Below are 22,268 nucleotides of genomic sequence, written 5' to 3' on the forward strand. Positions count from 1 at the left end.
GCTACGGCCACGCCTGGCCCAAGGCGCTTGTTCAGTTCGCTCTGGCGTATCTCCCGTTGAGAGTCCTGCCGATTCAAGCCATTCCCAAGTTGCCTCCTGGGTAGGGAAGAAATGCGTTTTGTCTTTAGCCACTACTCGGAGCTTGGCTGGGAACAGTAGTGAGTAGTTTAGGCCCAGTGTTCGTAGCTTACGTTTCACAGGAAGATAAGAGGCCCGATCCCTTTGCACTGCTAAGGTATAGTCTGGGAACAATAATATTTGCATGTCGTCTATTCTGGGTGGTGGCGCCGCTCTTACCGTTCGTAGTATGATGTCTCTGTCCGCATGATGGAGGAGGCGTATTATGAATGGGAGCGGAGCGCTTCCCGGAGGTCTCGCGCAGGTCGGGACCCGGTGAGCACGCTCCACAGAGAAAAAAGGGGTGAGCGTTCCATCTGGCACCAACTCTCGCAGCCAAGTCTCTGAACAGGTCATCGGATCTCGGCCTTCCGCGCCCTCCGGTAGGTTCACCACTCGTATATTGTACCTTCTGGATCGGCCCTCTGCGTCTTCTGCCCGTCGTTCCAATTCTGCCACTCTGGCTCGTATGTCTTTCATTCCTGTTTTTAGCTGGGTGGTCACAGGCGTTAGGTCCTGTATTGTGGTTTCGATCTCCTTAGTTCTGTCTGATAGTTTGCGGTGGTCCGCATGTAGGAGGGTGAGGTCGCTTGCCACTCTGTCTATCTTGGCTTCTAAAGACGTGCGGGCGCGCTCTAGCGAGTCTCCAATGCACTCCACCGCAGCAAGGACCGCATCCAGTTTTTGGTTATCTTGTGTTGGGAAGTCTTGTGTTTTCCCAGATCCAGCTCCAGAGTGGAGTCGCCCTGCTCCAGCCATAATTTAATTTGTTGGGAGGTTAGTTTAGTTTCTAATCATTACTCTGTACTCAGCTTGTTGACGCACACATTACATACTATGGGTTAATGTCCATTGGCGGGCTGTTGTGGGGGTATGTTGTGTGTTACCAGTTCCCGGCTATCTGGTGAAGGGGTTCCGTGCTGTTGGTCTTTTCTGGGTCTTCAGCGTAGTTTCCCGGTCGTGGGTAGGCTTATAGGAGATTGCTTTTGGCAGAGGAGTCCCGGTAATGCTTAGTTTGTCCCTCGGGTACAGCGAGTTGCATGGCCTCAGGGTTGTGCCTTCCCCGTTGGGATCCTGTGTTTGACCAGACAAGGGTCGGCCCCGCTTGTCGGGGTGACGAGACCGTGTCCCCACGACAGCACGTGTAGCCCGGCTGGTTTGCGCCTCGACCTAGGTCACTGCCACAAGGGGCCACAGTCGGCCCGGGGGACCCCTGCGTCGCCACAGAACCGTTCCGGGCGCCCCTGTTCTCGTGACCAGGCCCCACCACGGATGGCCACCTAGTCCGGCCTCTTGGGCCCAGCCGCCAGCTCTCCGCCGAGTGCAAAATAAGTGGAGAAGGAAGAGAGCCAGGGGTGTCTTTGGGTATGTCGCGCAGTGGCTCTCTATGGGCCTGTGTTCGTTTTTCTTTCTGTTTTTTCTCCCCCTTCCTTCCTCTGCCTGTCCCCTCCCTTGAAAGAGGTTGGCGGCCAGGGGGTCTCCCAGCCCCCGTTTGTGGTCTTAATAGGGCCCCTCCGCTCCTCCCCGCCGGTCTGTCGCGTCCTCCAGGGTCTTGCGGCTGATCCCAGGGCCCGGCCGCAGCAGAGCGCAGCGGGAAGAGGGGGTCCCGGTCAACGACCGCCGCCCCGACGCTGCCTCGGCAAGGCGCCTCGTTCTCTTTTATTTTGTGTGAAAGGGGGGGGGGAGGGGGCACTCCTCTCACCAGTTGTTTTGGGGCGTCTCCGACAGGAAGATCAACCGCGGCTCGGTCCCCGCGTGCGCCTCCGGCCGCGCCCGCCGTCTCCCTCCGTTCTCGCCTCTCCCCTCTCGGCCACGCCTTGTGGTGCGGCCCACACGGCTGCGAGATCGCCCAGGATTCCGGGTCACCGGGGGAGCGGCTCCAGCCCAGGGAACTTCGCCGTGTCTCCCGGGTCTAGGCGACCAGCGCAGGGGGCCGCGTTCCCCCCGCAACCCCACTCAGATGCTATTTCTTGCCGGTTGCCATTTTAGGTGGCTTAGCCACGCCCCCAAGCTCCAACCTTCCTATTAATATTAACATGTCTTTTTATTATTCATTTGCAAATTAAATAGAATGTGTTATTGTATATGTGTTAGATGGAATGCTTTTTTCTGTATTTTTGTGTGTATTGTTTTGTGGTTCAAATCACCTGGTGTCCCTGGCTTCCAGTAATGACTTAGTAGGGGGGGGTCCTCGGATTCCAATATTGATTCAGTGGGAGTCCCTGAGTTCCAATAATGGTAACGTGGGGGCCCACAGAAGTAAAAAGTTTGGGAACCGCTGAAATAGTTCTGCATGGTAATGTGGAGAGTATATGTCTATTGACACATGTGCACACACCAATCCCATCCCAAGATGCAGCCAGAGCAGCCCACCCTTTGGCCCATACCTAGACCACCATGCCCTCCTTCCTGCTACACCTGGGTTCCCAAACCTATAAGACCACTTTGCAATCCCATCCCAGGCTATAAGCCTATAACCATTACAAATATTTGCATTAAAGACTTCACCACTGTGAATTATTGCCTGTAAGATGTCACTCCACTCCTACCTTTGCTTTTTACTTCATTATGATCAAGAAACCACCTACAACAACAGAACGTTTAGGGCACCTTACTGGGTGCAGTCACCACAACTCTGCTAAATCACTCCTACATATACATTTCAGAAGTGTTCAACTTTTGATTTGACAAGAAGGATTTAACAACATCTACTGGCATCACATCTAACCGTGGGACCTTCAACCTTAACAAATCATATCAGGTCCCATCCACTCAATTACACATATGAATTCATATTCGCTCCCTGAGGCATGCCGTGGTGATTGACAACTCCCCAGTCATTTCTAGGGACAATCATGTCATTAACTAAACAGCCTACATACCAGCATATAATGACACCTCCAAAACAGCAATTACCATAAACAACAAAAATTGACTTCTCAACACTTAACTCCCCATACCAATCAATATGCAACCTCTGGAAGTACTCTTCTTCTACAACAGGATCTCTACTACACCAGACCCCCAGATACTGCTAAATACCCCTATTTGGATTAACCCGAAGAAGCTTAATTGCAGGATCAGAAAAATTAAACTGCAAATCAGCATCCTAAGACTTAAGAGATGAAATTGAAGACTCAATGAAGAGCCAATACTGTAACAGAGTCTACAAAACAGCTAATAAAAGAACAAGAAGACAACTCTGCTGCACATGGGTAATTGATGACCAGCCCGGGACACAGGTGACTGAAACCTCTGGTTCCCTTGTGTTGCTCCCACGAGGTGTCTCTTTCAATTGATGTAAGGATGCCCCTCTTCTTTTATAACTGATTTCTATCTATCAAATAGATGTGCACTTTGTGGACAGTATGTCTGAGCCCTTTTTGGTTATCTTGGCCTGCACTTGGACAGTGGTTCTTAACCTGCTGGACGTGGGGGTGCACAAGCCTACTCGGGGGGGGCACATCTGCTTACAATTCAAAATGTCATTAATATAACTATTGGTGTATAAATAAAGAAGCACAATGGTAAATGGACATTTTTAAAACGTTGTGTAAATGTAAAGGAGTTTGAAATTGCAGACTAAAAACTTAGTTGGTATACATAGATTTCTATGTGAGAGCGCTGCAAGAGCGTCAAACAAAATATACTGTTAGAAAAGCTGCTACCTACCCATTAAAATTGCATTGTTATCTATATATAGTTGTGAATAAAATAAAATATCTCATCATTTGTGTATTGTATTTTGTTTGAATAATTAAATTTGCTTAGGCCGAGGCCACTAGTTTCCAGTAATGGCTCAATATGTGTCCCTGGATCCCCAAAATTATTTAGTGGGTAGTCCTTGGATCCAAGTAATGATTAAAAGGTGTTCCTCTGAAGTCAAAAGGTTGAGAAACACTGCGCTAGGGGAACCACGTTTTAACATTTGAGTTGTGCCCCTGTAGTCGTGAGATGTCTCTTATTTAGGACCTCTGACGTAGGAATAGGTTTCTTCTCTACCAGGCTGTGTACATGTACGTTGAGATACATGCAACTCCCTGATTGGGTTATTCACTGATATTTGATGTGTGTATGTACTTAACGTAATTGCGCATTGCACTCATCAGGGCTTGCATGATTTCCACCCATCCTCAATATGGGACTGATTACAAGTTTGCTTGTGAAAAACACAACTCATAATTTCCATTGGCTTGGTAATCTGTCTGCTGCGTGGCCGGTGCCATTGTCTCTGGTACTTTGCCACAGAGCTCCGCAAATGTTGGCTTTTTTGGCCGTGAATCATCCTATTTACAATTGTTTTAACTGGTCCGGGTCGAACAAATGTTGACACAACACAATACTGCCAAATATAGTGCCAAGTACAGGAGGGAGCCATATTGCCCGAAGAAGCATCAAGTGTTGCCCATTGCGAGCGAGGGAACAACAAAATGTCACTTCTCTAAAGCGCCAAGCTACTTTTTGAAGCCCTGCTGGATTTCTGGTTTTGTTTTTGTTCAGTATTTGCTTTCTTATGCATCACTAGGTTTGTATTGTGTTTTTATAAAAAAATGTCACCGCATGGACGCAGGACAATAATACCTTCGAAATGAAGAACACTAAAAAAAAACTACAAAGACAGCAAAAAAGGCAAACCAATGATCCCCCACATTCACCTGCTAAAAGAGGTCTCTAACTATTGAATACAACCGACCAGTGGAAAACAAACACTAAAAAAGTAACTCCAAAAGAAGCTACCGATATTCCCCTAATGCAGAGTCCCGCTTCCCACAGAAATAGTAAATAAGACTTCATATACAACTGACTGTGTCACTCTCAGTGCCCTCACTGTATGTCATTTTTTACCATTAGGTTGATGAACTGTTCCTATGTTTTGCATATTACTCTAGACTTGTTGGGGATCCTTGTGGCCTTCTACATTGAGCTTTTTGTTGTTACTTTCAATATTGTAATTAATGTTTTCACCAAGATAGAGGTGATGGCAAATGATGGCTCAGTCCGTTAGACCTGGGTGGAGAGAACAGGTGAATTTATTCTTGATGACACTTGACTACCACAGGATGCTTATTTTTGTCTCACCTACACTGGCATGGAGACCACTATTAAATATCTAGGTCCTTTCAATTGAATCCAATAATCAATGGTGATAATAAATGTGCCCTTGGTCTTTTCTCTCATCTCTGTTTATTGTGTTTAATGGGGTGGGATATGGCCTTTTACATGATCTGAGTGGGCTATTATTCAGCCACTGACCACATAAGATGAATTTAGACATATTTCACTCTATAACGTGTTCAAGACCGGACATTCCTATGAAGTTTATTGCACCTGATTCATTTCTTGAATGTGGGTGCACAATCAAAGTAGCTTTAAATTGAGAGCCTAAGGCCAGAGAGTCTTGGAGAAATAAGTAGAGAAAGAGAGAGGCCTTTCAGGATAAAGCAGGGTCTGGCTTCCCTGATCCTCATCATTAGGAACACAAAGCCTCATGCTCAGCCTGAGTGTGGTTGGTTAATGTTGAGCTCACTGTTCCATTTTGGGAGGTATGTACACATAACCTTGAATGTTTGCTTAGTTTACAGTAATTTAGTTCACTTATGCATTGTGGGAGGTTAGCCAATTGAACATTAAGGTGGTGTTTGGGTAATGATGATATGCTAGGTGTATTCTTGATGGTCTGTGATTTCAAACTTTGGTAATGTTGACCTCCGACTTGTATTCAAAGACGTCTCTAAGTTCGGTTTCCTAGTGGCACAAATTCATATCTATACCTTACATGCATTTTATGAGTTCTCTAAGTATTGGAAATACTTGCTGTTGAGATGAGCTACTGGGTGCATTCTTATAGGACTCTAGGTTCAACTTCAATTACATGTTGGGTGACCAAGGAATCCTAGATGCATTCTACTAGGTCTAGAGAATCTAGATCTTTATAGCAGCATACGTCTTCCTGAGCTTGACAGTCCATTGTGGGGTCGATTGGAGCATCCTGGGCATTCAGCAGTACCAGAGTAACCCTAGGTGCATTTTGGGAGGACAGTAACTTTGACCTCAGAGGGAAGTAGAGTAATGTCGATCAGGCAGGTGCATTCAGGAAGGTCTCGAAGGCCATTCTGAGATGGGTGTTTGGGTGATGTTGATCTCACCGGTACATTGTGAGAGCACTTGTTGAACATTGAGACTATGATGGTAATAATATGGTTCGCTTATGTGCATTTTGGGAGCTCTGAAGAAGGCCATCTTCTCTATGCTCATGTACTGAACTTTGTTTCCACAGTGGGTGCCACGGAACATTGAGGATATTTGCCGCAGAAAAGCCTAGTCTTACGGATCCTCGGCCTCAATGGCCTCGGAATCTTTTGCTCAGAATTTGAGAGTGATCACCACTGACAAAACACTGGAAAGGATCATCACGGACAGGGGAATGTTCTTTAGAAAAGGGCTATTGGAGCGACTGGAAAAGGCGTTTTGAAGAGACAGAAGCCATTTATACAGGTGAGTGCAGAGTTATAATTACTTGTATGCTAAACAGAACCAAGCTAAACACACTGACTGTAAGGGAGCGCTAGTGTACAGAGCGTAAAAACTTCACTCTTCTGCCTGACTTAAGCATCATTGGCTTGTGGCTCTCATTTCATGACTCCTTGCCGTTCACAATCAGATCATGTCTCTGAAGCAACACATACAGTATCCAACACCTGCCCCACGATCAGTACTACTATCGAGGGGAAGAGGGAGGGGACATGTGCTGACCAGAGGAGCAGCATCCTTGCTGGGTGTTCGGAAGTGAAGTGGAAATGTTTTACTGTCAGGCAAGAGACAAAATTCTCCTTTAGGGGTGCCCCGTTATGTGACTGCTCTTGATCTTTCAAGACAAGGGTCGCATTGTGATGTAAAAGGCAGCCATGAACAAGGGGGAGGGGTAAATATAACAGTGGAAATGCCTTTGTATCCGGTTCTAGTTGCACAAAGTAAGTGAAGTAAGTGAGCAGTAATTGCTCTAAATGGGGCTTGGGAGAAATATGTAAAAACAGAGACAATCTTTGGATTTTGCTGCATTATAGTTACTTATATTGGCTAAAAATCCACAGGTTTTGGAGTGTGGTCCATGAAATAGTCCAATACCCAGAGCGGCTCCAGCGCTAGGGCAGAGGAGCTTCGCCCCCCCCACCTGCAGCAGACGCTGCAAACCTTTTACAATGAAAGGATAATAACCTGTGTTTGTTATCCTTTTGTTGTGAAAGGGGCCGGGCCATGTGGGATAACCGGGATGAGGAGAGTGCACTGTGTACTCACCTCTTTGCGCATGTGTGTTTGGCCGCCCATCTCAGAGTGGCCAAACACACATGCGCACTATGCTCTCTCCAGCCCGGCACTCTGAGCAAGCACAGGCTCCCAGTTTGTCTGCTGCTCTGAGCAACTTCGGGATTGGCCGTAGGGCAGGTTAGGAGCCTGCTAAGAGGATGGAGGAGCGGCAGCACGCAGGTAAGTTTTTATTTTTATTTTTATTTTTTATTATTATTTTTTTTTAAAATATTCCCCCACCCACCCCTTGTAACCACAACCAGCCGTGACTGCCAATACCTTGATTATGTGCCAAGCATGCCGGACCCTCACCAAGCGTGTCATGAGATTACCCTTGTTAAAAACATTTTAACACAGTCACAAAACTGGGCTGTTTTCAGCACCAAATCCACTAGAAACAGGCTAAAGATCCATGGATATTACAGACACTTCATAAAATCCTGAGAATTAGATTTTTTTTTTTTTAGATAGCCTCTTTCCTGACTTCTACATTAGGCTTACTTCCGTTTCTGAAACCTGCCTCTTGTAATTAGAGTGTCAGTCATAATTTATAATTAGAAATATACTTAGGAGGCGCATGGTGGAAACATCAAAAGTTACATAGTTGCACAGTATAGGGAAACTTTAGTAGACTGGTGCCGATCTTAAAGGCTCATACCGCAGAACGAATACTACTATTGTCACCGGGCCTGGCCTCAAACTCCAGTCCTCACAATGCCCTGAAAAGTTTCCAGCAGTAAATATCGATACATTATCTCCACCAGTCATAAAATAAAACACACAGCAGGAAGTGACCTCTGGCATGAAAGAAAAACATCGGTAGTAAGTCTTCATAACTCAAAATTAATTGCATTCACTGTCCTCAAATATCAGTATGCCCATTTCTGGAAATATAAACACTGCTATGAAATAAAATATTTTTTCTCATTGGATAACTAAACTCAAATATCCCTAAAGAAGAAATGCCATTTTTATTGTTTTTAAAAACAATATTTGTGTCTGCAAACTAGAGTTTTTTTGTTAGTGAATACAGATGTGTTTCTTACAAAATCAGCGTGTCACACATAAACAAATGAATCTGCCTGAGGTGCATCTACATCCTTTTCACATGAAAGAAATGCCTGGTATATGCCAAGCGTTTTTTACCACTATTATGTCAGTGGTGAGTTCAATCATGCCATGGATTCCCAAAATATTTCAGACTTTTCACCATTATGCTAGGGCAAATAGTATACTAAGAGTGAACATCATCATGTCCTGGATGACCACAGTGTGCACCAATATACGTATGCTTTGCAAGCGGTGGACACCTTCATACTTTTGATCTCGCAGCCCCCAATAGCCCAAGAATTACTGCCATTTGCCATGACCAGCATTATGTCAGAGGTGGGTACCAAAGTGTATGCTACCAAAATGCTGCAATATGCCAAGCATGACCTGCATTACATCAAGGCAAGCATTGCTCCAAGGCTGAGCACAAAAAATGGATCCACACAGCATGCCAATACATACAACCATGGAGCAAGGGATGCCCCTCCATCAAGCCCAGCCAAGATCCGAGTCTAGACCAGCCTAGTCAAGCCCGGAACTGAACCCAGAGCCCAGCCCATCCCAGAGTCCAGAACTCGGTACCCAGTCCACGTCAGGCAGAGACCGGCCGGGTGGAGAGGTGTGTACATCTAGGCCCAGTTTACATCCATGCCCAGACATGTCAAGCCCAATTCAGAGTCACAACAGTAGCACACCACCTCTCTCACAGAGGTAAAACAAAACCCAGACCTGAACCCAGGACCGATCCGGGGTACATGCTTTCCCTCCATCGACCGACCTCGGATGTCATGTCTGTACACACGGGATGCACAGCAACTCCTGGCACTGGACGCTATTCAACTGTCTGGATTTCTACATTTAATCATATATCTGCATTTCCATTGTTAAAATGGTATTTTAAATGCTGGCAGTGACTAATGCCCACCTGCAATGCAATGCCTGTCCCATTTTGCCACTTGACGCTTATCTGTACGTTTAGTAGTTTTAACTTAACACACGCAAACGTATTAGCTTTTCTAACGTCTAATAAAAATATATGACTCTCTAGTCATCGAGATGCTGCCTGAGTAATAAGGCCTCTTTTTTCCTTTCTCGCGGAACAGCGAGCATGGCAGTCCGTGCTTGTACATAAAATATTAAGTGCCCTTGGCGTTAGCAGTCGGTGAGAAAGGGCCTTCTGGTGCCATGGTGTACAGCGCCGTTGAGGATGTCCTGGTGTACCACCGAACAGGGATACCTCTAAGCAGCTACGCCTGCCTGTGTCACACGCCCTTCACCTGCTTGGGTAGTGACCCAACACCCAGCTTCAATGCTTGTGTGTCACTGCAGGCACGTGTTCTTCTTCCAAAGTGTTTGCGTGCCATGGCACAAAGCATGGGATCCTGACCCGCAGGCCCGGCACTCTAGAGGGCAAGTTGTCCAATCATGCCCAGTGTTATACAGGCCCTCTGTTCACTCGTGCAATGATGTGAGAAAGCTGTGTTTATTCCACTTCATGCAAGTTATTTCCTAAATCTGTGAAAACCGGTCAGAAGGTTGCAGCAGTAAATGCTGCGACAAACACGAGTGCAACACACTGTGCAGTGGTGCAGAGATTGGACACACACACGACTGTTGAGTAAAAGAAGCTGAACTTTATGGTTTGCTTCTGCAGCTGCTGGTAGTGGGAATGATGCTGAGGTATGTAGTTTGCCCCTCTGGTGCTTGCCATTGGGCCCATTGTAGGAGAGGAATGCTCCTAAAGTAAAAGCCTGCGGTGCTGCACCGGCTGAGCTGTGTAACAAAGCTCAACTGGCCCCAAACAGCCCTTAGCTGCTGCAACAGAACTGGTCATATTCATAATTCATGTTCATAAAGATACTTTTCTCTGTTATGTTTACTCCTAAAATTCCTTATTTAAACCTACCTGGATTTCACAAAGGGATTCCTGGTAGGCATAAATGCATCTACCACTGAGGATACATTTGCAGTAGTAAATTTCACTCATGTTGTGGGAAGTTAGGATTCCAGGCATGGTTTCCTTTGGCTGTATGGGAACATCTAGAAACATGTAAGTTTATGGGAATTCCTAAACTTTCATCTGACCCTTTTCTATTGTGGATGGAAAGAGGATCATATCACCCTCATGTTTGATGTGGGTCTAGAGGAAAGGCTTTTTCCAAAGGGAAAATGTTTTTCCTGCAGAGAACGAAAAAGAGCATGCATTTTCATAGGCGGCTTCACTCCCTACTGTGGGGACTTTCGTGCCATGTATAACTCTGCAGAGAGGGAAGAGGATTCCACCAGATTTGTCATATGACATTCCCAGTAGTATGTCGGGTGCAGCTTTCCAAGAGTATTACAGTCAACGTTGGTGAATAGGCAAACCTCTGCTCCTTCTTTTACTTGTTTTGGTTAATAAGGCCAAAGGAGTCTGCCCCAGGCTCAGTTCCAGACTAAGCCTGAACCTCAGATTTGGTCCAGCACAATTTAGTTACTTTTCTTTTTTCTTTGTGGGGGCAGAATCGGGCGTGTCTTGCATTCAGAGTGCAGATGAATCTCACTTGCCACACTATAGGGAGATCTTTCCTCAAAGACACCAATCTCCTGGCTCCATTAAAGCGTGATGGACATCCTGTCCACCATATTACAAGTGACATAGGCTACAATTTGCTTACAATGCGGCAGATGGGACATCTGCCACATTTTTGACGGAGTATTTTGTCCGCCAAACTCTAAATAAGGCCATTTGTTACATCAAGTTTCCCTGTAGGTCCTATGACCGTTGTGGATGACTGTGTGTTTCATCAGCACACCTGTGGCCAGTCAGTGTCAAGAGAAGACAGACTGCCAAGCCACTGGTGAGCAGTACAGGCCCGCGACAATGGTTCCAACAGCAAATGGGTAGGTAATTATTTTTTAAAGGCACTGTTCACAGATGACATGTAGGAGCAGGGGAAGAGGTGCTCAGGAAAAGGAAGCCTGGGGTTCCAATACTATCTTGTGCCCGCAATCAAGGGGTACACCACTGAATTTGTCCATTATGGCCTCCAACATAAAGAATGAATTTCGAACAAAAGGCCCCAATAAAACTCAGCTATAAACCCAGTGGGTATTTTCCTCCTATTTTCTAACAATTGCTGATAAAACGAGCATCAGTAATCACAGGATCACAAGGTGCCCCCTAAGTGTCCCTCGAGGCATGGGGAATTAGAGGACTGTGGAGTACTGCAAATGTTTCTCGCGGTTATTCTCATGGTTATTCCTCCTTTCCCCAGTATTTCACCCAGGTGTATTGACTACTTTCAAAAACCAAACTATGCAGGTGACACCTATGTAACTTTTTTATGGTATGGTATGTTATGTGGATTAGTATAGCACACTAATCACTAGAGGCTATCCAAGTGCTTTTACAAAGTGTGTTTATGTGTGGTCCCCAAAGTGCTCGCGACATCTGGTGTTAGCACAGGACTTTTAATCCTGGAGTCATCAATTCTGGTCACTGGCCCAATCGGTAATCTCAGGCTGTAACAGCAGTAAGAAATCCACCTCCCCAACCCAGAATCAGCACTATGAATACAGCACCCACATGTTTGGTAGTACGGGAGCTATGCGATTCTCTGTGCCATATCTAACTCAGGAAAGAGTTGCCTCGGAGGTTCTAGTGGTGTGCTACTTGAAGTGCAGAATAGGACTCGAAAAGAAGTGCACAGAGTTATCAGTGCTGTAACCCCCGTCGTTTAGAACGCACCATAGGATTGCCATGCGCACGTGTTGTGCGATTTACTCTGCATATCAGGAGCATTGTTAATCTTTTGCAGAGCATGACTCAGTAATAAGGTGCATAAAAGTGAACCAGACCGTGTGAATTTCTCTGCAAAATGTGACTTCTAAATGAAAAGCGTTAATAACATTCCTTAATTTGAACAGGTGTCTGCCAGGGCCCAACCTATGATATTGTGCATGAAAGAACGTATGCAGCTGACATGCACTTCAAATTGTGAGAGACACACACATTATTTAAACAATTGGATTTTTTACTATGCAAAAGAAGCAGGGGCACCAGTAGCACACAAGGCTCTCTCATGCACCACCACACCCCTGAGCGGGGTGGAGGCGCTGGCTCGCTTACCATCAGCTGATTTGAGCTAAGGTAGGCCATGCCACTGCTATTCTTATTTTGCCTCCAGCTGAATCATTCTGCAGTGTGGGACTGGACGGCTGGTTCCGCATTTGAATGTCTAGACTTAATATTTATATTTAGATCCAAAGCCAAAACAAATAGGAGTTCTCAAGTCGATCCATGGCAGACAAGTAACTTAAGCAGTCAAGCTTTTTTATCTGAATTCTGGTACTTTATATACATTTTTATATTGGTAACAGTCTGTAACCTCCAGAATGCAAAGGAAAAACAACATGGATAAGCAACTAACAGAAACATGGAGCAGCTGAGACTCAATCAGTACCTGCATTAATGTGAAGCATTGTTTATTTGAGACAGAAATGTGCAATGTGTTGTTTTTTCTGTAGAACTATACGAATGTAGATGGGGATCAATAGAGTGCAGCACAGCAATAATGCTGACAAAAGACTGTACCAGAGATGTGGACAGAACAATAGGGTCCACAGTGCCTAGAGCTACTTATCTTCAATGAAAAGCATCCAGAGCAACTAATACTGTTTGTGCTTTAATAGTGACCACATCAGAGAAGATTACCTAGTGACCATATGCAAGAGTACCAGCCGTGACCACCTCAGTGCACCAGGCAGCATTGCTAGAAGTAATTTAAAGAATGTTTTGTCAACGTGAAATGCCTTTACATGGTAATATACAACAGACATTGGTGCAATGCCCCCAGCACCAATTGAATAATGTTAGTAATACATTTCCCTAACACTGCACAATGTATCACTAAAATGTCAGCATAATTTTTTTTTTTTATTCAACCATTTTTGTCCAAACATCAGCTTATGAGTTCTGAATGGACCTACATTTTCATCTCAAATACACACTTTTCATTGTGGTATATATATATTAATGCACAAAACGAAAATGCCTAATTTAGTAAGCTGGGCTGCACAACGGGGAGCTACTTCAGGTAGATGGAGAGCTACCAGTAGCGCACAAGCTACTCATTGGAGAAGCCTGATCTATGTTCTACTTCCTGTTTGCCATCCACCAATATCTCCTCTGCTTTTGTAATGAACTGGAAGAACTTTTAACAAATTTTATTCCTGAACACATCCTCCCTGTTATTCTCAGGAATTTTATTTTTCATTTTGATTGTAGTCTCTATGAAATTAACAAATGATATATTCCAGTATATTACTCCGTGCTTTCTTGCTAAACTGTTTATGGTTCCACTCATATTATGGCAAGCACGAATGATTAGTTATTTACTCCTGACATCTCTTATCTCACTATCTCTATTAAACCAGTCACCAGGCCTATCATTGTCCTATTGAATTGAAGGATGAGCAATCTACTAAATTTGTCACAATGGAGAAAGATCACACACCTTGTTCCTAAGAACTATCTCCCGCCATTAGCCTGTGTGAACGACCCTCATTAACATTACTATTAGCACCATAGTTGGATTTCATGCACGCTTTCTTTTATAGCTCCTTTAACCTTCAGTGTGTACTGAGGCAAAAGCAAGCATTCTTCTTGGTTTTCTAAAAATCGTATTATTTGAAAACGAGAAACTAGAAGATCCGAAAGATTGTGGCCTCATTTAGAATAGGACGGGTGGCTGTCCATCTGTCAGGGTGACAGAGGCAATTACGTCTGCCACCCCCAGGTACCCACCATATTTGGAGATGTAAACCAGCCCTGTTGAGATCTCTGTGAGGGCACTGCAAAGTTTCTGAGCGGCCACCATGTTTCAGATGGCTACTCTGCAAACCTTTTTTTCGAAACAAACTCCAATGCGTGAGTTCATTTAAAAAAAAGAAAGAAAATAAATTCTCCTGTGTGTTTTGTCCCAGGGACTGGGAGTATTTTTTTTTTCTATTCAGGGCTGCCACGGTTCTCGAAATAACAAAAAAGTACATCAGGCCCCTCGCTTAAAAGAGGGGCTGACTGTCTGATGCACCCAGTGGCGGCCGGCAGCTTTGGGAGGGGGGTGGGCGGGCAACACACACACACACACAAACACACACACACACACACACACACAGACTCATTCTTTCACACACAGACACCCACGCACGCTCATCCATTAACAACACTCATTCCATTCAAACATGCACGCACGCACCAAACATTCATTTTACAAGATCACACACATTCATTCTTTCACACACACGCGCATGCACGCACGCACATCCATTAACAACACTCATAACACTCAAACATGCATGCGCGCACCAAACATTCAATGTAAAACATAACACACACACATACACACACACACTTACCTTTAGCCTCCAGGTCCCAGGAGGGCTGGGACTGCTGCCTTCCCTCATTGGCTGACCCAAGGTCAGCCAATGAGGGAAGGCAGCAGTCCCAGCCTCGTCACAGAGTGGGATGGGGTCAGTGAGACTGCTGACCCCACCCCACTCTGTGACGAAGTGTCACTAATTGACACTCGCCCTGGGTGCTTCAGGGCTTAAAACTGAAGCGCCCAGGGAGAGTGTCAATTGGTGACGCTTTCCTCGTCACCCAGGGGAGGGCCTTGAGGCACCTTTGCTGGGCCGAGGAGGTCACGCCCATAGGAGCTGTGATCTCCTCAGCCCAGCAAAGTTCAGCTCAGGCAGCCAGGAGTCTGCGCAAATCGTGAATGCCTGCTCCTGGCTGCCTGACCTGAGCATGGAGAGTGTCTGTCAGGCTGACCTTTGTTCAGCCTGACAGACACTCTTCATGGGGTGGGGGGGCGTGGCCCCACCGCCCTCAAGGACGGGCCGCCACTGGATGCACCTATATGGGGTTTCCACCAAGAAAGGGAGCGGGGCACCATCATCGGAAACATGAACGTTTTACTCAAAATAGAGAGGACCAGTAGTCATTTTGGTGGACAGAGTACTCCACCACATTTGTGGAGGAATACCCGGTCTAAAAAACTCAAAATCAGTACTTAAAAAAAAGTCTATATCAGGCTGCATATTATACTAAAAAAATAATTTCTAAAAACTGGCATACAAACAGGCTGGGAAATCGACCTGTACATCTTTTTATTCAAATCATATTATAACTGACGCCATCTCAGTCCCCTTTTATACAGTCACAGCCTTCTGTGAACACTCTTTTTGTTTATAAAGAAACCCACCCTCATTCCTGAAAGCATTGTCTCTAATATGTTTAACCCTGCATTAGTACCCAGCTCTAATATTCCTTATATATTAACAGGTAACCCAAAGCAGTCCTGGCAATATTTTCTGACCAGCCCGGTAGTGGGGGGGTCTGCGTGGTGGGGGTAGCCGGGGGGGCAGGGGCGGTGTAACCTTTGAGCGCACAGTGAGGTCTTACAACTGTGCATGCAAAGGTGTGATGCACAGTTTTAAGACCTCATAGGAGGTGTGCAAGCGTCATCTTTCTGCTGTTTTGGAGGCCGAGTTAGCAGCACTGCTGCAAAACTGCCCCCTAGTCACAAAACCGCCCCCACACCTCCAGCCTGCAGGGAACAACCCTGGTGCCTGCTGGCTAGTCTAGCCCTGTTGCTGGAGTTAGCTGTTAAATAGAATGTCAGACTGTCTGTTGGATCTCAGTTCAGCTCTGCTTATTTTAGTGTCGTAAGCCAGTCTTTGTGGAAACACTTCTTACAGTCAGTGCTTAACTCGAGCCGGTCAAGCATTTACTGCAAGAAAAAGACGAGGAATGAGAAAAACGAGAAAGCGTCACAAAGGGAGAAAGGAGAAAGCTGCAAGTTTGAGCTGAAGGGGCAGGAAGTGGCTGTGAATGGATTAAAGAGCTTCCATATGGCTTTAGGATTAAGCTGCTTCAGTATTCCATGCTCTCACATTTAAATACAGCAGCATTGTGGCTCAAAGGAGAGCTTTGGGCACCAGCACGTTTGTATTTACAAATTAAGCTCTGCTTACAGTGTTCTGTCCTCAGGCATGGTACCCTGAAGAGGAAATAGGGGGCCTCTCTTTTTAGAAACCTTGTGTGAATACCACCTGCCCAGAAAGTTGCAGACTCATGTTTCTTCCTCTTGTGGGTAAATTACTAGGAAAATGTATGTTCCATTCTTCCCTGGAGGATAATATTACCCTTGACGATGTCCTAGCAAGCTTTTGCCAGAGCCCTAGCGCGGAGTGCGTTCCAGCCTCCTTGAGTGACAATCTTTGAATGAGGGCAGACTCAGCAGCGTGAATACCCTCATTTTATTACACTTGCTGGTGGCCTTTGTCTTTGTCGACCACACCATCCTATTGGATTGAATCCACTCGGCTGGACTGAGTAGTAAGATACTCTCCTGGTTTACAATTTTTCTTTCAAATTATACACAAAGACTTTCCTTAGGACTATTTATGTCCTCAGCTACTGCAGGCTTCTTTTAAAAGTAAATTATATGTAAATTCGACTTTGGAATTAACTGTACTACCGAAATCTTAAAGTACCTTATATTTGCAGACAAGTCACCCCTAAGGTCTTCCCTAGGTGCCCCAGGTGTAGGGTGGCTTGTAACTATAAGCGGGACATTATAAGATATGTTTTAAAAGCCCTAATGAGGGAAAAACTGCCAATTTAGTTTACCCCCATTGTAGCCCAGTGGCTCTGTAGGCTAACATAGGAATACTTTATTAAAGTATAACTAACTACTGATAGGACTGAGTTAAAAAGTATCAACATGATAGAATAAATCCAACAACTTGCAGCTGTTAGATTTATTATTATTTTCATGGAAAATAAGTTATAGAACTTGCTTTTCTAATGAGCTAAAATCCAGCCTTCCAACATCCCTCCTCTGATTGGCTAGCCTCTGCTATGCTTAACCAAGCTGTCTTAGTGAGGTGTGAAGTGGCCTGCATAGAGACAAAGGGCATCTGGTGGAAGGAGATCTGCAAGCTGCAGAGCAAAAGGCAGGGAGGGGACTGGAGGGGACTGGGTAGCCAAACTGGTCTTCATAGAGAGAATGGCAGATCAGGACACAGGCTCACCCCCACTTCCTGTACCCCAAGCCAGATGGGAGCCCCAGTAATTGAATTAGCGGGTGGGCTGGAATTGAAGTGTTAGGGAAACTTGGCCACACCAGTGGGATGGCTTAGCCAGATCCAGCCTCCAGGAGAGAGTTTCCCCATTTTGGATGTGAAGGAATAATGCTTTCTGGGACAAGAATATGCCACACTTTGGAGGAAGTTGTCATATGTTTGGGTGTCACCATGCATTCTAGTGGTCAGTAGTGCCCCCCTGCTTGCCCCCAGGAACACTTGATAAATATGGGAGAGCTGCCCAGGAACTCAGATCCTTGCCTGAAACTACAAGATGAAGAAGAAGGACTGCCCTGCTGGAACCCTGGCCTGCGCCCCAAAGGATTGCACTCTGGATGACTGCACCTGCTGCACACTGTAAAGCTACATCCTTAAGGACCTTGCCTTGCTTTAAGAAGTAAAGTAAAGGAATGGACTCCCTGAAAGCAACAGGTTAACAGAGCTACACCTGCCCCTTCTCCACCAAGAAGAACCCAGCTGGACAGCCTCCAGTAGGCTTTTAAGGATTTGGCCAGGTCCATTCTGTGAAACATAGTCCCGAACTCCCAAGGACCATGTCAGAGCTTCTAGACCCTTGGCTTTGTGTTGTGGACACTTCGAGACCCAAAGAGGAACTTTTGGAGGAAGATCCATAAAGGTGACTGACTCATCAACGAGAGTCAAGCTGGCGAAGTGGAACCGCTACCCTGCCTGAGATACATGTTTGCCCCTTTGAAGCTCCAGAACTTTACACGGACCTCCAGGAATTGACTGAGGCATCACCCTGTGCCAAGCCATCTTCGTCAACTTGCAGCGATTCCTGACGAGGTGCCGACGACAAGAGAATAAGCTCCAGAAACGTAATTAAGTCAGAAGGTAAAAACTTGACCGGGCCCTACTGTTATGTGTATCAAACCCGCGCTCCATCACGGTCAACCTGAAACTTTGACTTTCTCCTGGTCAGGTGCGACCAGATGTCCCCAAGTGGCGCTTTTGGCTTTTAGGCACTAGAATGTGTTTCTTTTTTACAAATTGGTATCTCCGGTCACCTACATTGGATTTTTGTTGTATTGTTGTCATTATATTAATAAAATATTTCCTATTTTTATAAATGTGTGTTGGATTTTTATTGTGTGTTGTGTCTTACTTATTTAATGTATTGCTGTTTTTAAATGCTTTACAGTCCTGTCTCCTATGTTAAGCCTGCTTGCTTGCTGCCAGATACTAAGGGTTGAGCAAGGGAGTAATTAATTGAGAGCTTGACTGGACCTTATATTGTAATCTTGGCCTTATTACTAGTGGTGGATACCTACCAACCCCTACTAGTTAACCACCTTCCAACAATACCATAACATGGGAGGATCATGGGAAGTGGACAATGTCACAAGGAGGTTTCAGTGCAACAGGATAGAACGGTGTCCCACCGGTCCCAACATCTATTGTGGCCAAAAACACTGCAAACATACATGCATTTAAATATGCAAAACACAATGCCGCTTCATGCCTATGCACTGTTCAACATCTAGGATACTGCAGGTTGCTGAAGGATGCTGCAGGGTGAGTCCTGACGTAGGCCTGAAGCTTGAAACCTGTAGGAAAGCCATGAAAAATAGGGTCTACATAGGAAAAGGAATGATTCAACAATACTATATTGTATTAACGTTTGTGATTTATGTTTGAAGGTTTAGGTTTATGGCTAATTCTCTGAGCGATGTAATATAATTTGCAAATGTTGGTAGAATGTTGATGGGTCATGTTGACTGGTGTACATTTTTAGGTCTACCCCTACAGGCAGCATTAGCTTTTTCACCACCCTCATTAAAAAATGAAGAATTCATAAACAGAAAAATATACAAACATAGGGGCACTTTTGGCAGCCCCTTTGCCCCTTGGTTTGTTCAGCTGGCATTCACATTGTGTTTATGCCCACAGCACACAGCGTGGGGCAGTGACTAAGTGCACTTCAGCCTCCCTTGCGTTGAGAGTGAATACATTTTCCCTGCTCACAAGTGCTCGTCCTCGCACACAAGTGCACTTCAGTGCCAAGGCTGCGAGGCTAGTACTGTACTTTGTAATGTTGTTTACATTCTGCTCTTCACCGTTTTCATTAGTTTTATTACGCATTCTCTTTTATTTAACCAAACCAAGGTTACAGTAATTGAAAGCTAGTTGTACATTTCTTTGCACCAATAAAAAATCAGTTCTCCTGGGATGTGCATTAAAGTCAAAAGGCGTTTCTAAACCTTTCCAAATACACTTAGGCGCTAGGAAGCAAGCACAGTTCTGTTGAAGTTGCAGCAATATTCAGTTTATTTTTAGATGTCGAGTATTGATTGCAAGGCTCTGGGACCATGTTTTGGCGGATGCATGTTTTCTTGTCTTTTACGCTTGCAAGAAAAAATATTTTAAAAGACGATCACACCAGCTTACCAAGGCCAGACCTAATGGCTTTACCAATGCTTATTCCCAAGGTAAACTGTGAAGATGTAATGTTACAAAGGGATATATACATACATACTTTAAAAGTCGCCTTCAAATTAGTAGAATCTAGAACCAACTTGTTTAATGTCCATTACATTGTCACGGCTGTTTATGTAGCACCAGCGCACCGTTATACATCTATTTATGACAAGCAAGTTTGCCCTCAAGGCACTGCTTCGGGTTTGCAGTTTCTTTCAGAAGGGGGGGTGGGGGGGGGGGGGTGACATTCTCTCAGATCCCCCATGATAGGCTACTCCAGATGCTAAATGCTTGAACCGAAAAATTCTGGCTTCCAAATTTGATGCTCCAGCACCAGTGTGCAGAACATGTATTGAGTGTCTCACTTTAGAGTGCTAACAGGTACGTTTTTGAAGCATGAGCAACTTCTATGAGCTAGGCTTTATGGGATGGGTGCGTTTATTTACTTAGGGTTTTTGTCACATTTCTCCTGCCTCATAGCGCTGTGATGGAGGGTGGATTAAGGGATGGCCAGAAGCTTTGTAGAAGTTGTCAGCCCATCTGGTTTGCCGGTCCTGACCTTCAACTTGACCTTGATGTTGAGGGTGGTTCTTGGCTACTTGACTGACTGGATATTCCTCTGAGAGGAATGGGCTGTCATGGACAGCAGGTGTTGGTTCTGTTTCTGATTATTGTGTTTCTTTCACAGACTGGAATAAGAGTGGCTGAGAAGATTCAAAATACTGCTAGGAGGACGGAAGTGCTCATGGGCATGGCAGTCTGCAGGGGGCGCTCCCACTTACAGCTTTACTGAGTATTGAAGGACACCGGGGCAGAGGTACTCCTTGTGACAACGGAAGCTGTTTCTGATCTGGAACCTGCAGAGGCAAACTGGCTAACACATCCAAGAAGAGAGCTCCTGTACCCCTGTGGCAGGACTGTTGACCCGACATAACGCTTTGCTTGCCTGAAAACTCTTCATGGTGGGGATTTGAAGTCTTGTGGATCAACCTTTTCAAAACCAGGAGAAAGTCAACAAAAGACGGTGTACCCCATTTATTTATCAAATACATGTAAGAAATGCAATGTACTTTTACATAAAGTAACGGGTGCGATAATACCGCATTATATGTTATTAACTTTCTTTTGTGCGCGTTTTATGAATTTTATTCAAAATACTGTGACTGTGATCTGACTGAAAACGAATGGATTGAACCTTTTACTACTCACCACACACTGAGATGTGGTCTGCTTCCGATCCAGACTTTAACTCACTTTCTTAGTTCCCTAAGCTGCCATTACATATTTCTCATAGTGAGTGATCCCCTTCCCTTCCCCGACATCTCAGACTGATGATAGTCCGAGGACTCTATTCCCTACTTGACTCACCCTCACACTGAGAAAAGGTCTGTGCTCACTTCCCTATCCGGACTCTCGTCACTGCGTGCTGTGTGCACTTCCTTCCCTGCGATCAGTGGTGTAACATAAGCCCCTCAGCCCCACGTTGCGGGATCCCCCTGAGCTACGGGAAGCCCTCTCAGCAAAAGCGGTAGGTGGTGGGCCAGGGAGCGGGCCCTCAAGTTTTGTTACGCCACTGCTGCAACGCTCAGCTTCAGCTTCACACCCAGAGATAATCTAAGCTCTCCTCCCTATCTGTCTCTCTTCTGTATCCGAGAGCCAAGTTTCCTACTGGAGTTAATGTGACATCAACATTTTGAGGACCTCCACCCCCTTTTATGGGCAAGCACAAAGTGCTCCGTCCATTCTGTAATCTCTCTTTGTGCTTGAAACCACGCCCACGCCACGTCAGTCACTTACATTGGTTCGTGGGCTTGCCTTTTAAAATCCGCTTGCTTTTATTTGTGAAAGGCATGCATACGTCATGCCTTTTCCGGTGTTTAGCCCACCTACACAGCACCAGTAAAGTACCAAAAACATACGAGGCTTGATGTTTTCAGCCTGGAGTCCGGACTACTTTATCTGTTTGTTTTCCACGCAGCGCAAGTGCGCGCACTTTACATAGCGCGATTGCGCTGCGTTTTCTTTGCTTTACAACGCTACTAGCTCTAACTCAAACAAATGTGAGACCTGTTGCATTTTTTCTTGGCCCCTGTTTGACTAATCGGCATAAAACTTTCCATGCAGGAGCAAAGGTGAATGAGCCTTTTTTTGGAAAGCTTTGTCCAGAGTCATAAAACGGCGTCAAAGTTATTAGCGAAACAAAAAGCGCTCTTCTTATGGAAACC

The 22,268-nt window shown here is 45.3% G+C and overlaps 1 protein-coding gene across 2 annotated transcripts in view; it reads left to right on the forward strand.

The window, feature by feature from the left end:
- Nucleotides 1-22,268, forward strand: part of SYT3 (synaptotagmin 3) — a 481,632-nt gene that overhangs the window by 154,949 nt on the left and 304,415 nt on the right. For both annotated transcript variants that reach the window (XM_069200996.1, XM_069200995.1), the window contains exons 2-3: nt 6,395-6,612; nt 20,732-21,095. The gene's annotated coding sequence lies outside the window, so the exon portion shown is untranslated. The remainder of the gene's footprint in view (nt 1-6,394; nt 6,613-20,731; nt 21,096-22,268) is intronic.

The sequence above is a fragment of the Pleurodeles waltl genome, chromosome 7 (assembly GCF_031143425.1).
Source record: "Pleurodeles waltl isolate 20211129_DDA chromosome 7, aPleWal1.hap1.20221129, whole genome shotgun sequence".
Lineage (NCBI taxonomy): Eukaryota > Metazoa > Chordata > Amphibia > Caudata > Salamandridae > Pleurodeles > Pleurodeles waltl.